This window comes from Psammomys obesus, unplaced genomic scaffold (genome assembly GCF_907164565.1).
Source record: "Psammomys obesus unplaced genomic scaffold, mPsaObe1.curated_primary_1811, whole genome shotgun sequence".
NCBI classification, from domain to species: domain Eukaryota; kingdom Metazoa; phylum Chordata; class Mammalia; order Rodentia; family Muridae; genus Psammomys; species Psammomys obesus.
This window is the reverse complement of record NW_026585504.1, coordinates 1,062,117-1,082,325: the sequence shown is the minus strand read 5'-3', so window position 1 is coordinate 1,082,325 and position 20,209 is coordinate 1,062,117. Positions and strand designations below refer to the sequence as shown.

Here is a 20,209-nt window from a genome sequence, read left to right as displayed (position 1 = left end):
TCCCATATTCCATGTTCATTTGTCCCCCAGCTGTCCTTTCTCCCTCCAGCCGTGCGCGCTTTCCCATCCAGTGTTCGGTGCTCCTCTTTGAGCCGCCTACGATGCAGCAGGCAAAGACCCCTCTCATTATGGAGTCAGCACCAAATGCTCGGTGTTTGCAGTAGGAAGGTAGTGATTCTAGGTAAATCCTGTTGGGGTGGATCTCGCATCCTGGTCTGAGGTCCCATTTGGGGAAATATCATCTCAGCCAGTGCGTGAAGAATGAACAAAGCTAGTTGTATGAATCCTGCTTGGGTTCAGATTCATATGTGGCCTTCAGCTGGCCACTTTTCGGAAGAAGCCCCACATTTTGGAGGTCAAATTTTATCTTGGGTTTGTATTTCTGAGCTATTGTGGAGATCAAGAGTCTTAAATTGAAATATTAGTATCAGTACTTATGTGCACTGGGTCTATTTACCAACTTATATGGCGCCACCTTGTGGCCACTTAGCATGCCGGGTTTATTGTTGCCTAGGCCCAGCCCCTGAAAACTACCGTGTTTAAAGTACATCCTTGTGGCCAGAGGATTCTTGCTTACTCGAAGGAGTGGGAACCAGGATTTCATGATCACATCACATGTGACCATTCTCTGGAGACATTCAGAGCAGAAGTTAATTAATGGCCCAATTAATGGAATCAAGCGCTGTGGTTGCAGATCAAAAAAGTAGTTGTAGGTGCATAGTCCAGCAGGGTGGGAATCAGGGAAAGGAAGTGGGTAGGGGGGGGCCTGTGCCAAGCCAGTAGAGACAAACGAGGAGTGGTGAGATGTTAGGGATGATCCGAGCAGATGATTGCCCTGTCTGTAGGTATTAGATATTTGGGCATTCACCCTTAATTTCTAACCCTGTGTACTTACAAGCATGAGGTTTGTGACGCCACAGTGCTTGTGGGTTGGCTTTTGCTGTTATCTTTGTTTGGAAGGACCCATCAGTGTTCTTGGAAGAGAAAACAGAATGCCTGGTCTGTTCAGCAAGGCGGTTGGACTCAGCCTAGACGTGGTCTGTAAGGCTGGGGGTAATTTGATTGGAGACTGAGCTTGGAGGTCTGTGGGAGAAGCAGCTGTGTGAAATATGGATCAGACAGAGCTCAGCCAGTTTCTTCGTCTTGGGACTTTGAGCGCTCGAAGGTGCTGATGGGTTTAAAGTGTGCAGGATAGCCCTGCTCCACACTCTTCTAGAAACCTTCGCTGGGTGCCTCCTGAGGAACGTGAGCCATATGCATTGCTGTAGTAAGCCATGTAACAGGCTACTGCAGAGCTTCAGGCGACGATGGGAGCCTCTGTGGGGGTCAGCTGCAGAACATGCCGCTCTGGCAGAGGGCTGCAGTTCAGTGCCTGGCGCTCGGGGTAGGCAACTCACAGTGGCTAGATCTGTAAGGACCAGCCAATGCAATGACCCACACAGGCACTTACATGCTCATACCTGCACACAGGCAGCAGATTCCTGAGTGTGAGGCCAGACTGATCCACAGAGCAGGTTCAAGGACAGCCAGAGAAACACAGAGAAACCCTGCTTTGAAAAACCGAAAACCAAACTGAGTGGAAGTATTTGTCCTGAATATGTGTATGTTATAAGAATATTCACCATGTTCTTGCCTGGTGCCCAGGGACGTCAGAATAGGGAGTTGCCCGATTTGAACTGGATTACAGGTGGCTGTGAGTCACCGTGTGGTTGCTGGCAACCGAACCTTGGTCCTCTGAAAGAACAGTAAGGGCTGGCTGTTAACTGCTGAGCCATCTCTCCAGCCTTGAAAATACCTTTAAAAAAACATGTCCTAGAAGCTTAGAGCATCATCTGCTCTTCACCTGGGCTTAGCTGACTTCAGTTGACAGCTGTGTCTGTGCCCCTGAGGAGTAGGGAAACGGGGCTGACCGGTGTACGTTTCTCTGAAGACTGAGGTGACTTATTTCTACAATGCGTGTCTTTCATCCTCGAGCACACCAGATCTAGCTTAGGTATGACACAGTACCCAAATGGAGGGGAACAAGCTTGCTGGCCTGAGACATTAAGGAGAACGGCCCTTGAGGGTCACATGGCAGAGGGTGTGGTTACAGGAAAGGAGAAGAACTGAGTTTGTTCTGCAGCCAGACCACCCTAGACCCAGTATAAGAACTGCTGGATGAGATCACATTCAACTGCGTGAGGAATGAGGTCAGACTTTTTTCTCTGCCATGGCCACAGATTGTACTTTTAATTCTGGAAGCAGCCTCGTAAGTAGATGTCTGGGCCATGTCAAGAAAGAGGTGGTTTATCTGGTTCTGTAAAGGGTTTCTGTTGGCTTCTCTGTGGGATCATTCCACTCAGGTTTAAAAGGATTGTGGATCCCATATAGCTGTGGTTACATCCCGTCAGATGGAGATGAGAAAACAGAGGCACAGAAAGAGAACTGGCCTAGGTAATGCCAAACAGCCAGCCAGAAGCAAAGCTGGCTCTGAAGCCCAGGTTCTCTCTCAAGTCGCTTTGGCTCTATTGACCTCAAAGGAGTTTTGTTGGAGGGTGGAAGGACTAAAATGTGTTTGCAGTCTGTGTGAAAGAACAAATCACGCCTCCTCTGCAGGGACTGTAATATATGAGATTTTCAAAATAGGAAGATTAGAGAGTAGCCATGCTGTGCTTGTCTCTGGGATGCCAATGCTTGCTGAACTGTGGCTGCCCATCTTTGGGAATCTAGTTTTGTTTTCTGTTTCTCTTCCCCACGCCCCCAAGTATCTGTTGCACGAGGAGAAGTCAGCATAGGACTTCCGAGAAGAATCTGTGCTCTAGCTCCTATTTTGTTGAAAAGCATGTGAAATTGTAAAGGCAGACCTAGCCTTTTAGAATAGCAGGGACATAAGCAGATCCCAGCACACAGTTGAGAGGAACAATTTGAGCTGAATATGTCAAATTTGGATAATGAAAGACTACCCATTTAAGCACTATCAAATAAGCTATTTTGCGATAGAAACACCTTTGAAGTATTAGATTTTTAAAAATGTATTTAATGGAAGGAATGGAAAATATTCAGTCCCCATTTCTTTCTTTTTGCTTTTGGTGGTAGGTACAGACCTCCACCCTTCCTAATGCTTAGACAGATGCTCCACCACTAAGCCACAGCCCAACCATTGTTTTTATTTCATATTATTAACTTACATTTTAAAAAGAAAGGATCTTGCTTGCTGCATAGCTGAGGTTGTCCTTGAATTGTCCCACCATGCCGAAGTAGAGGTGTGAGTCACCATGCCCCACAGACTTTTAGATCTCGGGTTTTGAGCTGAACAGTAACAAAGCTCCATGCTTGTGAAGAATCAGTGAGTGTGTGAGAGTCCAGATCATCCTGCCGTCCTTGCTTAGGATTGCTAGCGGCTGGGCACTTGTCATTTCTGCAGCTGTAGGTAGACTCTGAATTGTTTGATTCTGTTCTCAGAGTGTTTGTGCTTCTTGTTGGTTCCTTTCCTGCTGTCTTTCTGGGCTGTTTAGGCACAGTTCAGTTCATTAGATGGATTCAGTGCCTGTCTGCTGCTCGCAGGCTGCATCGTCCTCTGGCACCTGGGTAGATTGGGGGGGTGAGCACTGGTAGAAGTTGGGGTGCAGGAAGAGCCAAAGTGTCTCCATTTCTTTGCTCTCAGCACCCGTAGGAATAGTTGTGTCAGTGCCCTGGTTTCCACCCTCACCTCTGTGTGTTGTCATTGTCTGGCTCCTGCTCCTAGGCTCTTATCAAACCCATTCTTCTTCTCTTCTGGCCCCGTTGCTGGTTACTGGACCCAGGGCAAATGATGGATCCTGGAGCTGCACTGGTAGCCTGGAATTTGCCTTTTTATTATTACAGCATTTTCCCTGTGCCAATTTGTTTCTTGAAGTCTACTGTGAGGACAATATCCAGCTACTTAGTTTATTCTGTTGGTCAACAGATGGAAATGCCATGGAATGAATGAATGGCTTTAGACACTGGGCTCTAGTTCTAGCTACCCCTAACTCATGTCTTGTGTGATTCAACAAGCCATGTGTGATTAGCCTCTGTGGGACTTTTTTTTTTTCCACCTAAACAACAAATGTGTCCATCCGTGCTGTCTCAGTTTGGGTTTCCTGGGATAGGGACTCTCAGCTGGAGGTGGACAGAGGTTTACAAGATTCGGAGGAGGGGCAGGCTCGGATGGAGCTGGGGGAGAAGCTGAACTGAGATTCATGCACAAACTATCTCTAAAGTGGGTGCAGACTTTACTCACTGAAGTTGACTGTTAGAGGTGCTTACCTGCCGGGAGGCAATGGAGGGCTGTCCCTGGAGAGGCGGAGTCTGTTCACATTCCGAAGGTTCATTTAGTGGTGGATCTGCCGCAACCTCCCTGCTATGTAACCTGTGTGTTAACTGTGCATCATCACATCGTTTCTTAGACTCTTGAAGGGGCTGAGATTTCTGTTTTATGACAGGCCCGAGGTCTTGCCAAGTTAAGTTACCTGTGCCAGGTCACTCATTCAGTAACTGATCAGGAAACCTTCCTATGGGGCCCACCAGCCTCACCGGAAGCCAGAACAACTTCAACGGCAGTAGGGAAAACCTCCTGAAAATATCACCAGCAAAGTGTAGGTGTTGTTTTGGTAGAAACATTTCCTCTGTTGCCATAAAAATCTTCTCCCAAATGGCTTTGTGAGAGGAAAGCTGTGCAGGCTCCGCTGGTGTTTGTGAAGGGAGCCGTATGGCTCAGCCACAACACAAATGATTTGTTTTCCTGGCTGTGCTGGCAAAGCAATTTAATTTTTGGATTCCCCTGAGAGGAAAAAAAAGAACTAAACACATAAGTTTCTTCATAATTAGATGTTTACAGAAGAGCCAAGAGGAAGAGTCTAAACAGGGGACCCAGGTACATTTTTCATTCTGTGGTGATACTGGGCTGAGCGAGCACACGGGTGGAAGTCACTCAGCCCTCCTTGTCTTTCTGTGTTCGGTTCTCTGCGCTTCCCCGGGGATGAATATGAAAGTCAGTTACAGCCCCTCACACTAAGTGACATGTGAGGAGACGCTCTTCATTGCTTTGGAGAGCAGAGAGAAGCCAGCCGCTATGTCCTGTCTAGATAAAAGCCTCTTTTTCTGTGGGAGAAATGCTCTTTCAGGCTGGCTAAAGATGCTGATGAGAAGTTTTAGAGCTGTAAGGTCAAGGGTTAATGCCTAAGGGCTTATTCTAAAGTGCCCAGTTTCTGTGATGAATAAGGGTTGACTTTGGTTGTCCCCAATACCCAAGTACAAAGTAACAGTTGCTTGAAGAAGATGGAAGTTCATGGTAAGGAAATATGAAATAAAAACACACCTTGATTTTATAGTATGGTCTAGACCTCAGGTCCCATCCCTCTGTTCTGTCATCTTGATTCCATTTCATCCATGCTGCACTGGCCATTTCTGCCAGTTTACTTTAGGCTATTCAGTCACTAGCCATCAAACTTCTACTATATAACTTACATTGTGCCATATCTAAGCAGTCTAACATCTGGAACAGCTTATTCTTATTTATTTGTTTGTTTGTTTATTACAATCTATTCACTTTGCATCCTGTCTGTAGCCCCCTCCCTCATCTCCTCCTCATCCTATCCACCATCCCTCTTCTCCCCTATCCCCTTTCCCTAGTCCACTGATAGGGGAGATCTTCCTCCCTTTCTTTCTGACCCTCACCTATCAGGTCTCATCAGGACTGGCTGCATTGTCTTCCTCTGTGGCCTGGAAAGGCTGCACTCTCCTGGGGGAGGTGATCAAAGAGCCAGCCACTGAGTTCATGTCAGAGACAGCCCCTGTACCTCTTACTAGGGAACCCACTTGGAAAGTGAGCTGTCATGGGCTATGTCTGTGCAGGGTTAATCTCCACGCATGGTCCTTGATTGGAGTATTGGTCTCTGCAGGATCCCCTGCACCCAGGTTGTTTCCAGGTTCATTTGGTCCTTCCCCCTATTTATCCAGTGACCATTTCAAGGCAGTAGTGTCTGAGGAGTCTGGTGTGGTGAGTATTAATCTGGGGCGGGGGCTCACCAGCAGAAAGGGGAAGTATTAGTGAGTTAGTCGTTGCTGTGGGCAAACATACCTTTCTGGGAATCTGTGGATGAGCTGTGTGTTTCTGGTGGCCCTGAGTAGATCGGTGAGCACAGGTCAGCCATGGGTCAATACATGGCTCTACTGATTTGGGTTGGGCAGGGAATGTAGCATGGCCAGGTGTAGCTGCGTGCTGGCTGTTCCAGGATGCAGTGATTTTTCTCCATGCAGTTTCGACTTGTCTAGTAGGCCAGCCTGGGCTTTCATGATGATGGTCTGAGAAAAACGTCAAGGCCGAGAGTGAATCTAATCTAAGTTTTGCTAGGATTCAGGTTAGAGTTCCAGATTTTATCGGACCAAGAGACACAATGTCAGAGGTTTCTCTATACAACCCTGGCTGTCCTGGAACTCACTATGTATACAGACCAGGCTGACCTCAAACTTAGAGATTCATCCTCTCTGCCTCCCTAGTACGAGATTAAAGGTGTGCACCACCACCACCTAGCTAGCAGAGAACGTTTCAAGTCAGTTAGCAGCAGATAAATGAAGACTCTGCTCATAGGATAGTTTATTTTCGTCTTCCTCGGCTAAATTGTTTCATTTATTCATACTTTGTAATGTAAGACTATGTCTATAAAATTTCTTTACAGTTATGGTAGCCATCAGGAAGACTTTTTGGTAGATTTTTCTTGTGTCTTCCGTCGTCTCTCATAGGTAATTTTCCAGGAAGTCCTATGAAGGGTATCTGTGGCCGTCACTCAGGAAGCAGCACCAGCAGTGGCATTAGCTGTGTGCTTTCTATAGTTCCCAACAGCCCAAGATGCTGATACACTTATAAGGTCATTCTTAGATGCTGCAATTAAAGCACAAAAAGCTTGTGGTGTGCAAATATTCAAGACGTTTGCACTCAGGTAACAGGTTCTGCAGTCCTGTGTCAGTCTCACACTGCAGAGCGTCTCTGGTGGTGAAGCATAGAAAGCACGAATATAAAACACGCAGAAAATCAAGGGCTCGTTGTACAGAGGTGAGAGTGGAGGGAACGAACAGTGGTTTCAACTTTGGAAATCAACTTTGGATGCCTTGTACATAAATTGGGCCGACAATTTACAGGTTGGTTCTTGCGGGCATGAGTGACATTCAAAGGCCATCAGGCCTTATTGTCTGGGCTTGAGGGGATTACTGGGCTCTGGGCATCATGGAGGTTACATTTGCAATCAGCATTAATTTTATTATGAACCATTTTTCTTCATGTTAGCTTCAGGGTCCTTTGTCTTTTCTTTTTTGTTTTTTTCAGGGGCCCTAGCTGAGGTCCAGGAAGCTGGTAATTGATGGGACTAAGGGATTGAGTTGCTTATCAAGCGGGATCAGCCTGCAGTGAGTGGACATGGCTTTAGTTGAGCTCTTATAGCCCTGGCTCATGTCACCAACAGAGTTGCCCTTCTGTCCTTTATTATTTTGGTTAACATGCTCATTAAATGCAGTGGACTTAACTAGAGACGAAACATTAATCTGAAGTGACTTTCTCCATGTGTTTTGTTTCTCATTTAAGGTGGTTATATTAGGAGCCATGCACAAATAGAGGAGTTTCCTTAGAAGTTAGTGATAAAGAAAATCATATGATGAAAATGATGGAGATACTGATGTATGTTTTGTTCAGGCACATTTAAAAAATTCTTCATGTAAGATGGCTTTAATTTAAATTTACTGTGGTAGAATTCAAGAAAACAGCAGCTCTTGGGATGTTGTGTGAGTCAGACAGGATGTGAACATACTGGAAGAAATATATGCCTGATTGTAAATGCGTATTTGGTGTACGGGTCTGTCAACTTTCCATTGCTTTGACCAGTTACCGAAGAGTAATAAACTTAAAGGGAAGGCTTATTTTGGCTTATGGCTTGGGCGGAGAGACACGTAGCTCCTTGTTGGGGACTAAGGAGTGGTAGAGGGTCACGTGTGGTGAAAGGCTATTCATGTAATGGTGGCCGGGCAGCTGATAGCTGGAGAGAGAGCAGAGAAATGGAGGAGAGTCTAGTAAGGCCAGGGACAAGATCTGCTCTTCAAAGGCAAGTGTCTGTGGATGACTCTTCCAGCAAGGCCCACCTCTGACAAGCAGCCCTGCAGGTGTGAAGTCTGCAAGGCAACCTACTGATGTGCTCAGTCCTCCTAGGATCGTGTCACCTCTTAAGTGCACCAACAGTTAGAGGCCAAGCTTGAGCACGGAAGCCTTGGGGAGAATCTTATATGGAATCCACGGAAATGCCAAGTGGGTAAGGAGTAGTGGGCCTCCTTCCTTTTGGCTATGCCGGGCATTGAAAATAGGACCTTAGCCTTGCTGGGGAATCTTCCCAAGGGGAGGAATACAATTACAGTATGGAATTCAGGACAGGATCTTTGATTTACTCCTTCCTGGAAGGAGGGTTCTCCTACTTCTTGTTTGTTGGATTGCCTTATTGAACAAAAGAGGAAAGGGCTTTCTATGCATGAGAGCCATGAAGTAGTTCCTCATCCTTGAGTTCTAGTTTGTAAGTCAGGAGACTGTTTGGAGGTAATTACTGTCTGGGTGTGTTTATAAAATGCTAATCATTTTTTTTTTTGGCAATTCTCATACACAATGAATTCTTGTTCCATTCCGTGTCTTCATGAGAACTCTCTGGAGTGGCTGCCTTTATCTCCAGTGAGATAGAGGAATCCTAAGTGACAAAGCTAGTCACAAAGTTCAGTCATACCCTGTGGGGATCCTTACAGTACTTACATGTGACAGCCATTTAATTCTGGTGTCAGTGAATGTTTCTCATTGGATATTAACCACAAATAAATGTTGTTTTTGAGTAGGAAGCCATTTGCATCATTACGTTAAAACCAAAGTGAGAGCAAGGTGGGGTCATTCTTCAAGCCACTCAGGGCTTCACACTTCTGCCTTTCTTTGTGGAGAGGACTGCAGGTGGGTTTCATGGAAATTATATCTGAGAAGGGTGATTACTCTTTAATGTTAAAGCAGACTACTTAGTTTTATGTTGATCCTGTTTGATCAACCAAACATAACTATTGGGCGATGTGTTAGAGCATATACAGACATGAACCAGAGGAATAGTGCCTCTTAGGCTCAAAGTTGACAGTCTCTGTGTACATGGTATCTATGCTTAACACAGGATTCTTCTAAAGTCACTATGCTGAAAAGGTAAACTGTGTCTTTCCATGTGCCAGCTCAAGATAAATGCTGTGACTTATCATCTTTTCATGTGATGGGAAGGCCTGCCAGGTAGTTCATGGTTAGGAAGAGAAGGTGGTCGTATTCCAAGTGTGTACCTCCCCTGTGGGTACATACTCCCACGGGCTCTGAATCCCGGGGCGCTGCTGCAGCCCTGTCTCCTGGTGGGGCATACTGGCTGTGGCACCATTCGGCGGTACACTCCACACCACCTGTGAGCAGGTTTCATCTGTTTCCTTTTGGGCTGAGTAAAGGGTTATGGCCATATTGGTTCTCTTAACAGTGCTGCTGTGGTTTATTTAGAGGTGGCTTATGGTGCCTGCCACGCCAGGGCTCTGGCTTTGATCCCAACTAGTTGGTGGTGTGTCCTGCTCTGGACATGAGGTGGGAGCTTTTCAAAGCAGGGAGATCATCAAGGGCACAGACATAATCTGTTTATTCTTCAGTATATACCGGTGCCTGGGAGAGTGCACACAGTGGACATGGCAAATTCATGCTGAACAACTGAATCAGCTGATGTTTGGGAGAATTTAATTTCTGTTTGAAGAGAAAAGAACCACAAAGTAAGTGTGTGTGTGTGTGTGTGTGTGTGTGTGTGTGTGTGTGTGATAGGTTTCTAAAAACCTAGAATCTAGGAAGTAGGGAGCTGGCTCAGCAATTCAGAGCAGCTGCTGCTCTTGCAGAGCACCTAAGTTCAGTTCCCAGCACCTACATCAGATTGACTGTAACCACAGCCCCAAGAGGATGCGACACCTGTAGCTTCCTCAGGACCAGTACTCACATGGACATAGTCATACACAGACACACATGCATATATATATATATATATATATATATATATATATATATATATATATAAAATTTTTAAGAATAATAAAAATAAATAGAAACCATTTCAGCTCTTAGAAGTAAGAAAGAATGTAGAGAATTGTCATGGAGTTAGTGACAATTTTTCAACATTTATTTTTATTTGTATATGTACATGTCTGCCACTGTTGTGTGTGGACGACCACTTGAGGGTGTCAGTTTCCTCCTTTTTTTCATCATATAGATTCTATTAAGCGCATGTCATCTGTGAGGTGCTTGCAGGCTTGGTGACAAATCCCTTACCACTGAGCTATCTTGCCACTCCAGACTGATTTCTTATAATAATATTTTGCTAACTGAAAAAAAAAATCATTGTAGTCTATTTCAAGACCACGATGGAGATAACTTGTTTTTCCTCTTTTATCAGTGTGGGAGGAGAAGCCTGCGAGAGGTGTGCAGTATAAAGAAGAACTGTGTGAATGGCATAGCTCGCTTCCACTCTTTAGGTGTTCACAATTAGAACATACTAAGAAACTGGATTCTTCTCTTAGGAAATCACTAAAATGGCAACTTGAAATAGCATATAAAGAACTTTCAGTAGTGGCCAGTGTTCAGGTGGTCTGCTGGAGAGAGAAGTCTCTGAGCTGAGTGCCAATAGCAGGCCAGTGATTAAAGCAGCAAGTGACTAACTCATTGCCATTTGAGTTGGGGAGGCAGCTGCCATCTTCCTATTGCATACTGTGTGCCCAGCCCACGAGCATATGTGCATATTAACATATGTATATATATATGTTTTCTGTGCTGTCTTATTAGCTGGGCATGCTACGTCCTATAATCTCAGCATTTGGGAAGCAGAGGCAGGAAAGTCATAATAAATTCAGGGAAGATTGGCCTACAAAGTGAGAATCTGTCTTTTTTTAAAAATTGAGTATTTTTATTTAAAGTATCTTAAATTTTTAGGTAGATTACCATTGGCAATTTACAAGTAAGGAGACTTAAATTGGTAAGTTTTACTATCAATCCAACTAGGACATCAGCAGCTAGAATATTTCTTTTGAAAGCTCAAGGTTTTTTCCGCAGGTTTCTGAATTTTTTTATAATTGTGTTCTGTTTTTCATAGATTCCAGCCGAGGTGGGTCTGATTCTGTCAGTTATCTTGAGTGATATTGGTTTTAACAGCCATGATGAAGAGTTGCACAGTTTTGCTAGGACGTCATGTTGCGTGGTAGATTCAAGGTTGAGACTCTGTGTAGCGCGCTTGAACTTGCAGAGGTGTGGTGGCATAAGGGTCCACTGTGGGATGTCTGATGCTCAGACTGGACTCCCTGGACCGTTATCTGTGTTCTCTAAGAGATTACTAGAGAGAAATGCAGAGCCTCAGGCTCCACCAGAAATAAACTTTATGTTAGTGATTCCAAATAAAGAGATAAAAATCATCTTGAGCCTTCTGAATACCACCAACATTGCTTCAGTTGAATGTTGCATGCTTTTCTTAAAGTGCAGTAAAATGTTGAGGTGGGAGCCAGAATGCTGGTATATAGGTTAAGAACACTTACCACTCTTGCAGAGGACCTGAGTTCAGTTCCCAGCACTCCTGTCAGTGACACACAACTGCCTCTAACTCTAGTTCCAGGAGAATCCTACACCCTTTTCTGTCCTCCAAGGGTGCCTGCAAACATAGACACGTACATGTACATACATCAAGATGACAGTAAGACTATTTAAAATAACTAGGTAACCTTTTCTGCCAGAACTCAGGAGGCACCGGCAGGTGGATCTCTGAGTTTGAGGCCAGCCTGGTCTATGGAGGGAGTTCCAGAACAGCCAGGGCTACATAGGGAAACCCTATCTTCAAACAAAACCACCAAAAACAAAACAAGTAAACAAATAAAATAAACAAACAAGTAAAACCCTAGGTAAGAGAATTTAGGAAGAATTTTTATTGCCCTATGTTTTCTGCTCTTTAAAGCTAATTTTCCTTCCCCCTTTAGTGACAATTATAGTAAAATAGAGTTCATAATGGCATTAGTGGTAGAATTTAGTAGTACTGCTACCTGGTGATGTTCACTGAGCGCCAGTTAGCGTGACCTCAGGTGGCACAGATATGTTCAATTACTCTATGCCTGTTTTTCTTCTGTGAAATGGTTTTATTTCAAGGTCACTAGGTAGATGGCCTCCTGGCTGTGTTTATCAGACTGGCATCACATGCTGTACTAGTTTTTCTGATAATTTGTCCTTTCTTTTCTGTCCCATTGAATTGTCTTTGCGTATACTGGATGTCATTTTTAGAATCGATACTTGCAGAGTTAAAGGGGTCAAGGACATCATTAAATAACTGGTTTTGCTTTTAATCTATAGACAGCTGGGAGCTAGGGGGAAAGAATAGTGTGGTTATTATCTTTTTAAATGTTCTTGTGGTTGAGATGAGAGAAAAAGGAGAGGCGTCAGATGTGCTTGTGTCTGCATCTTTACAAAGTTTTACTTATTATGTCTGACAAATAAGTATCCTTATGCTTTCTTAAGTTTCCCGTAATGGGAATAGCGGAAGCCAAGTTAGATGTACTGTTCAGAGCTACTGGGGCCAAACATGCTGTAGGCCTGTGTCCAAGAGAACCGGGAGGATCGGCGTTCACTCTAGAGACACAGCTCATCTGTGCTCACAGGCCCTGCGGTGTTTATGATAATGCTCGTGTATCTTGTAGAAGTAAAGCAAGGAAATTAAGCCCCCCAAATCAATTTATTATTTAAAAAGCCTGAAAGACTTGCTGTCCCTAGGGAAATGGTGGAAGTACTCTCTCTTTACACACAGCTCTGCAAACAGCTGTTGTTTCCTGTATTGTCGGATGCGCAGGCCTGTGCAGTGTGTGCTGCCAGTGGCCATAGGTGGCCTGAGAGGGAGTGAGGAATCTTGATTTGAACTACTTGCCGATGTCTGTGGTGGAATTATTCCTGCCACAGCCAGTTTTGAGTTAATTATTACCAATTTGATATCATCAAACCTGGAGTAGGGAGCGTTGTGAAATGTCTGTGGGCTGCGCAGGCTGCTGAGCAGCAGAGACCAGAAGCAAGTGGTAGCACAGGGAGGAATAACTGAGGGAGCAAGGAGACAGGAGTGAGTGTGGCGCAAGCCGTGACTGCCAGCACTCCAGAGACAGCGGCAAGAGGTTAGGTGTTGAAGGTCATTCTTGGGTGCATAGTGAGTTTGAGATTGGCCTTTGTGGGAAACAAGAAAATGAACATGGGAGAGGTGGACTTTTTCTGAAAAGATTTTGTGTGAAGGTGTCTAGTGTTTTTTTTTAAACTGTGAAGATTAAGTTAAGTGGGGCAAAAATCTTTATTAGTGGAAAAAGTGTTTTAAGTCCTAGTATTAAATCTCTGAGGAATAGCTGTTAAATTAGGTGATACACAGAGAAATCAGAATCACCTTTAATCCTCATATTCAGGAGGTGAAGGAGTCGGATCTCTGTGACCTTGAGGCTAGCCTGGTATACAGTGTAAGTGCAGCCAAGGCTGAAATAGTGTAACCCTGTCTAGGAAAAAAAAAAAAGGACAAAGGAATCACTCTGTTAGAATCCCAACAGTAGAGGTTTTGCAAGGTGAAGGGCAGGGCTGTAATGGAGAGCTTGAGGGCCTGAGGCCCAGGTAAACAGAGCTGCTCCCACCTCCATGCTCCTTCCCACTTCCCCGTCAGCCTCTTTTTATTTCTGCTTTTCCTGTAATTTACTGATTTTGTGTTTTATAGTTTTCAGGATTTTTTTGCAGTAGCAAGTTATAACTGAATAGCAATATGACATCCTTCATTATAGACTTTATTACTTTAGAGAGTGTTTATTGATGCCGAGATATGAGATTAAGATAGCACTACCACCTTCCCCTTCTCCAATCTCTTGATCATGTTCCTCATTTTTCATATTGGCAAGATGGGGAATGCTTTTATTATGTTCAGAACACCATAGATTTTAGGCTTCCGGTTCATATTTAAATACATTATGTTGCAAAGACCAGAACAAAAGAAAATACAGGGAGCAGGAGAAAATGCAGCAACAGAGTGAAGAACTGCATGGCTGCTGGAAACCAGGCCAAACAGTAACTCACTTTACGTGGGAGCTCATGAGCCTGGGCTAAACAGAGAGAAGGGCGGGTGCAGCCCAGACCAGCAGCAGCCGAGACGGGAGGGATTCTGCGTTTGTCACCTTCTGTGGCCTGAACATTCTAAATGGACTCATGTTACTGTCACAAGAAGTTTTTAACACTGTCCTGGCCTTTATCCGGTCTCAGGGGACCAGCTGCAGCGTCACAATAGAGTGACTGTGTGTGATACATGCAACGGGCTACCGTCGGTAAGCAGGCCGAGAGCATCACAGTGCGCTAGGGCGTGCAGGGCCTGCCTCAAGCTTCTGATTTTGTTTTTCTTCTTTCTTTTTTGATTCTCATGTGCCCTTGTGAGGCAAGTGGCTTCACTTCTACTTTTGAATTCTACTTCAGTTTTATATTTAAATTATATATACTAAAATATATAATTTAATTTTATAAACTTTATTATAAAAAACTCTTGCAAATAAATGAAAGCAACATATTAACTAGACCAGAAGTTCATGCAACTTACTGAACTTCTATAAAGTTAGAATAGACATTCAGAATGGATGCTATAGAGCCTCATATTTTTACATTCTTAATATCGAATGTACTTTATGTACTTATTTATCATCAAAACCAAAGACTACATGACAGACTTAGCACCAGAAAAACGATCGGCTTTAGATCCTAACTTTGCCTCCCTCACCTGCATTCAGCCCTTCCCCTTCGTCATCTCCTAGAATTTAGCTTGTTTTGCTCTCTTTTCTTCCTTAATCATTTTTAAAATCAAATATTATTTTCAACATCAGATAGTGTTCTTCAAATAGAATAGTTTATGATTCTGTTTATTCATTAGAAGCCAAATTTGTGAATTAAAGATGTTATTTTTGCTTCAAAAAACTAAAAAAGACAGGTCTTAAGTTAATTTTAGAATAAAATTTATTATTTAAAAGTTTGCAAATAAAAAATAGCTCTTTTGATGAGAATTGATAGACTAAGATCAGAAAGAAGAGGAGAACCTCCCCTATCAGTGGACTTGGGGAGTGGCATGCATGCAGAAAGGGGAGGGAGGGTGGGATCGGCAGGGGAGGAGGGAGGGGCTTATGGGGGGATACAAAATGAATAAAGTGTAATTAATAAAAAAAAATAATAATAAAAGAAAAAAATAGCTCACACCCAAATTAACCAGACCCAAAGTCTATACACATCACTGAACTATCATTCAAATAGCCATTCTGAAACTGTGGAGCTTCACATTGAATTTTTTCATTTTTGGTGGTGGATTAGCATACATTTCAATCGCTAAGTTTAACACATGTACCCCTATTAGAAAATGAGAAGAGTACAGCTGGGTTAGAAGGTTTTCAATCTCTTTTTCTTTCTGGTGTTTATTTAGTTTGATGTGTGAGTGCTTTGCCTGTGTTATGTCTATTGGTCATCTGTGTGCCTCATGCCCTAGGCGGTTAGAAGAGGACATAATTAGAGGTGGCTGTGAGCTACCATGTACGGATTAGAGCTGAGTCTGAATCCTCTCTACAGGCAACAGGCTCTTGTAACTGCTGAACCACTTCTCCAGCCCCTAGATTTTACTTATTTATGTACTAAAAAATGTAAATAACTGTTTTAAGTAGGATGGTGCTGGGACTGGAACCCAGAAACCTGAGCCTGTGAAGCACACTTCGACTGTGAATTCCCACCCACAGCCATCAGATTTCTGTTTTTAAGAGACGATTGGGAAAAACCTCGTAGGTGGAACTCTGTACTCTTAGGTGGGTGAAGAGCTGACTGCATGCTCTGGAGGCTTTACCCAAACTTGTGTCTTCTTTCAATGAGCACAGTAGCTGTGAGGGATTGAGGGGCTCTATGATGACTCCAGGACTCTGGGACTTGACATAATGAAGGCTTGCAGTGGGGATCAGATCTGACGAATGGCTCCTTGGAGGTGCTGTGACTCAGTGTCTTCTTTGAGGCCCCCAGTATGGGAGTGGTTGAAAGGTACACATAGAGACGTCAGCAGTGTTGTGTTTAGATGGTGACTTCAAAGATTGTTTCTGACTCGCTTTCTATACATATGGTGCCTGCCCAACAGGATATGTTAGCTTGGTGTCCATCTCTGACTTTTAACCCTCAGTGTTTGAGGATAACAGGTTATCACAACTCAACCTCATGCACACTGTGGCAGCTACAGAATGTTAAAGTAGTTGTACAGATTCTTATGGGTGGCTACCTGCTACCTTTCACATTTGCCGTTAGGAAGTAGTTGGTAACTGTCATATTACTATTTAGTATCGCTTTGAGAGGATCTAGAATTATCAGGAGACAAACCTTGGGCTATGCCCCTGAGGGGTTATTTTGATTAGGCTGACTGAGATGAGAAGAGCCACCCTTAAGTGGGTGTCACCATTCCCTAGGCGTGGTCTTGGAGGCATGGGAAGGAGGAAGCTAGCTGGGCATCACCGTCCATTGCTCTGTTCTTCCTGACTCAGTGGGACTAGCTACCCCTGAGCTCCTGTCACCATGACTTTCCTGCCATGACTGACTGGACTCTCAAACTGTGAGTAAAAAGTGATCCCTTAAACTGCTTTTGTCGGGTGTTTTGTTAAGTGATTTGACAGGTTAGTAAGACAATAGTCATTGAGCATCTGTCTAGTATGCTTTCTTTTCATATTCCTATATTTGTAGAAAAAAAAAACCCAGACACTTAGGAAATGCAGAAATTGACCATGCTGTTATAAATTGACCATGATATTATAAGTTAGGATATCTGAGAAACCAAATTCAGCGACTTTTCTGAGTGATTTGGAACTCTTCACAATGTTAGAGCTTAGTGAACTAAAAGTCAGCAAATGGAACCTAGAGTTACGAGCATTTCCCAGATTGGTACTGTAAAGTACAGTTCTCCCTAGATGTTCTCAAGTAAAAAGGCCCATGATTAAATAAGTCTAGGAAACAAAGCGTAAAACATTCTACCTATTAGATGCATTGGTAATATGCAGTTATCACACACTAGAAATCTTGTAATATGAAGTCCATTTATATTTGTATACATTGATTGTTGTAAAATTTGACCCAAAATATTTTTATGCATTTAGTACTATTTGGTACAGCTGGGAAATACTGACATTTTTATTGTAAAGTTAGCGCTTGTAGATGGGCTTGTATCTGGGCACATCTGTGTATGTGCATTAGCATATTAATTTGACATAGAATTGTATTCCTAACGAGATTTCCTCACAGGGAAAAATACTCAACAGTTTACAGTTCACATAGGGAAGTTAATTCTAGAGTTCATTTTAGATGTGAGTCCACCTTTATTTCTCTTTATATCTGCAGTACTGGAGACTTACGAGTTTAAACGTTTCTTATATTTTTTTACATTCTTGAGGAAGAACATGGACAAAAGGTTGGCAGGCAGATCAGAGAAATATTCTGAACAGCTCATGAACAAATTTCTGCATTTCCCTATTTCCTGCACTGCAGACTTCTGTCCCGTGGAGTGTTTTGGACCCTTCAGTTAGAAAAAAAAAAAAAAAAAAAAAGAATACAGGTGTAGTTTTCAAATTTCCTCTTGTAACAGACACTAGTTTCTCTTCAAGAGGCACTTCTGGTCCTGTTCCTGGCTGCTTACTCATTCCCAGGCAGTGTTCCTTGGTAGTCAGCCTGTAAAAAGCATTTGCTCTATTTGCCGTTCTGCTTAGAATAGTTGAAAGATTCCCTCTCAGCCACTCTCTGTCTGTTTTGTCGTGGCCAAGGGCAGTGTTTGCCCAGCCTCTTGCTCTGTGACCGAGGGGTGGGACTTTTTTGTTCCCTGTTGCTGTGGCTGCCTGTGTGGGCTTGCTCATCCAAGGCCCCTGCCCCTTTCTTCTGTTCTGGAAGGAGAGAGCTTGTCCAGAAACTCTGACTGCCCTGGGAGCTGCACCTGACTCTGACATGCTCTCGGAAGCTCATTGATGACTGGGCGAAGCGTGCTCCTCTCTAGGTAAGAAAGCATGCTGAAAAGTGGCTTTATGATTGTGGGAAGGTTGGATGGGAACAAGAAGTACATGCTGGTTTTTTTGGGTTTTTTTTTTTTTTTTTTTGGTTTTTTGTTGTTGTTGTTGTTGTTCTTTTTTTTAAAATTGCACGAGCTAGCCCAACTTCAGACAGTATGTGATTGTGGATTGTTTTCTTTGATTTCTAATAAGAGAAATTTATGACAAATTTTAACAAAGTATATCAGACACTATCATTTGGTGGCATTAATCTGATATAGATTTATTTTATAATTTCTTATTGTAAAATCTCCCTAACTTTAACTGTCACTCCAGTAGCTTTTCCATAAGGCACTTATGGATGCCCTTTGCTTGACCGATGGGATTTTTCTGTTTATTATTGAACATTGTGTGTGTAGACCTGGGGGCATGTGGGAAATAGCTGTGTTTTGTGCTGAATTTTGTTGTGAATATAAAACTACTCAGAGAAAGAAGGTCTACTTTAAAAAATTGAGAGCTCTTTACACAATTTTTCCTGTGAATATGTTAGTGAAGGAGGAGAAAGCACGGGTGACATGAAGTTACTTTTGTCACAAAGGAATGACCAAAAAAAAGCCGTTTTATTTTTGTCTGTTGTTCACAATTAAGGTATGGGACAGGTCTAGTATTTTATTTCAATTGCCCCCATTTTTGGTTCAGTTGTATCAAGAGATAGGGTTTTTTTTTTAAGTTTTTTTTTTTATTGGGTAAGAATAAAAATATACTTTGATCAACTTGAAAATATACTTATTCATTTTCTTGGAGACTTGGTTATTGTATAAAATGTTTTTTCATGGAAGTCATACTATTCATGAATGAAGGAGCGATGCTGAGATATGAAAGTTAAAGATCGTATAGAATAATTAGCAGTTGATGTTAGAAAAGCCTTTCACATTTCCATCCTTTGTGTTGTTAGTTAGGAATATCTTAGAATCCTGGAATACCGGTAAATTATAAAAGGTAAATCTTCTGGTTTTGTCTGCACCATGACTAACTTAGTTGTTTTATTGTAATGTTTCACATAAACAAAATATGATCAATATGCTTTTAACTGATTTCTATGTGGGTAAAACACAACATTTTGGGAGTTTTTGAAGTTGTGGGGAAGAACTTTTACAACTGGTTATTAAAACTGGAAGGGAGGACCTCCCCTATCAGTGGACTCGGGGAGGGGCATGGATGCAGAAAGGGGTGGAGGGTGGAACCGGGAGGGGAGGAGGGGCTTATGGGGGGATACAAAATGAATACAGTGTAATTAATAAAAGTTAAATAAAAAATTAAAAAAAAAACTGGACAGGGACAGTGGCCTGGGAACTGCAGTGACAACTTCGTGTTGGAGAAATAGTGTACACATGCACACAGTAAAAGAGCAGCCATGTGCGATGGGTCTTCATTCTGCAGACTGCACAGAGCGTCGCCAGGCTCAACAGAGCGTATGAGATTTTGCTTTTCAAGACAGGTTCGCCGAGGGCTTATTTTAGCAGCCTTGTCCAGGGGCTTAGAGGGTAGAACAGAAGCATGATAGAGCCGCAGCAGTGGCCAGGGAAGGCCATACTGGGCGGGGGCAAGGCTTGATGGTGCTCACCTTTGTCATCCTGACCGAATAGAAAGCTGCTAGAGAGAGGACAGAGGCTCTGTCTGCAGACTTGCTGTCAGTTCACGCCACAGCTTCTCACAGGCACCTCAGGTAAGAGTGAGGTGTGGGGTGGTGCTGAAGCCAGCGCAGGGAACCCACTTTTCCCAGCAAGGGACTACCTTGACACAAAATAATCGCATAGAGTGTTATTCTGAATTTCTTGGACACCACCTACCCCACACCAGGAAGCGATAGCAGGGAACAAGTGACTGTGAATGCGATAGAGGTGAGGTGCCTCCTGTCAGTGCTGGCCCTTTGTCAGTCATCTAACCAGGGAGAAGTGACTCAGTACTCGAGAGTCACTCAGTGCTCAGAGCAACTCTCCTTTTCCTGTCGCCATGGCCGCCCAAAGTGCTCTTCCTCTCCCACTGTTTCCCCATCACGGCGTGTCCGGCTCCCCAGGAGCCATGTGCAGCCTGGCTTGCCGGTGTCTCACGTCAGCTG

The 20,209-nt window shown here is 43.4% G+C and overlaps 1 protein-coding gene across 11 annotated transcripts in view; it reads left to right on the top strand.

The window, feature by feature from the left end:
• LOC129674066 (1-phosphatidylinositol 4,5-bisphosphate phosphodiesterase beta-4) overlaps window positions 1-20,209 on the top strand; it is a 382,363-nt gene that overhangs the window by 91,761 nt on the left and 270,393 nt on the right. Inside the window, exon 1 of one of the 11 annotated variants that reach the window (XM_055604158.1) lies at window positions 18,080-18,098. The exons of the other annotated variants lie outside the window; for them this stretch is intronic. The gene's annotated coding sequence lies outside the window, so the exon portion shown is untranslated. Of the gene's footprint in view, window positions 1-18,079; window positions 18,099-20,209 lie in introns of those variants that run through there. 11 annotated transcript variants of the gene reach the window in all.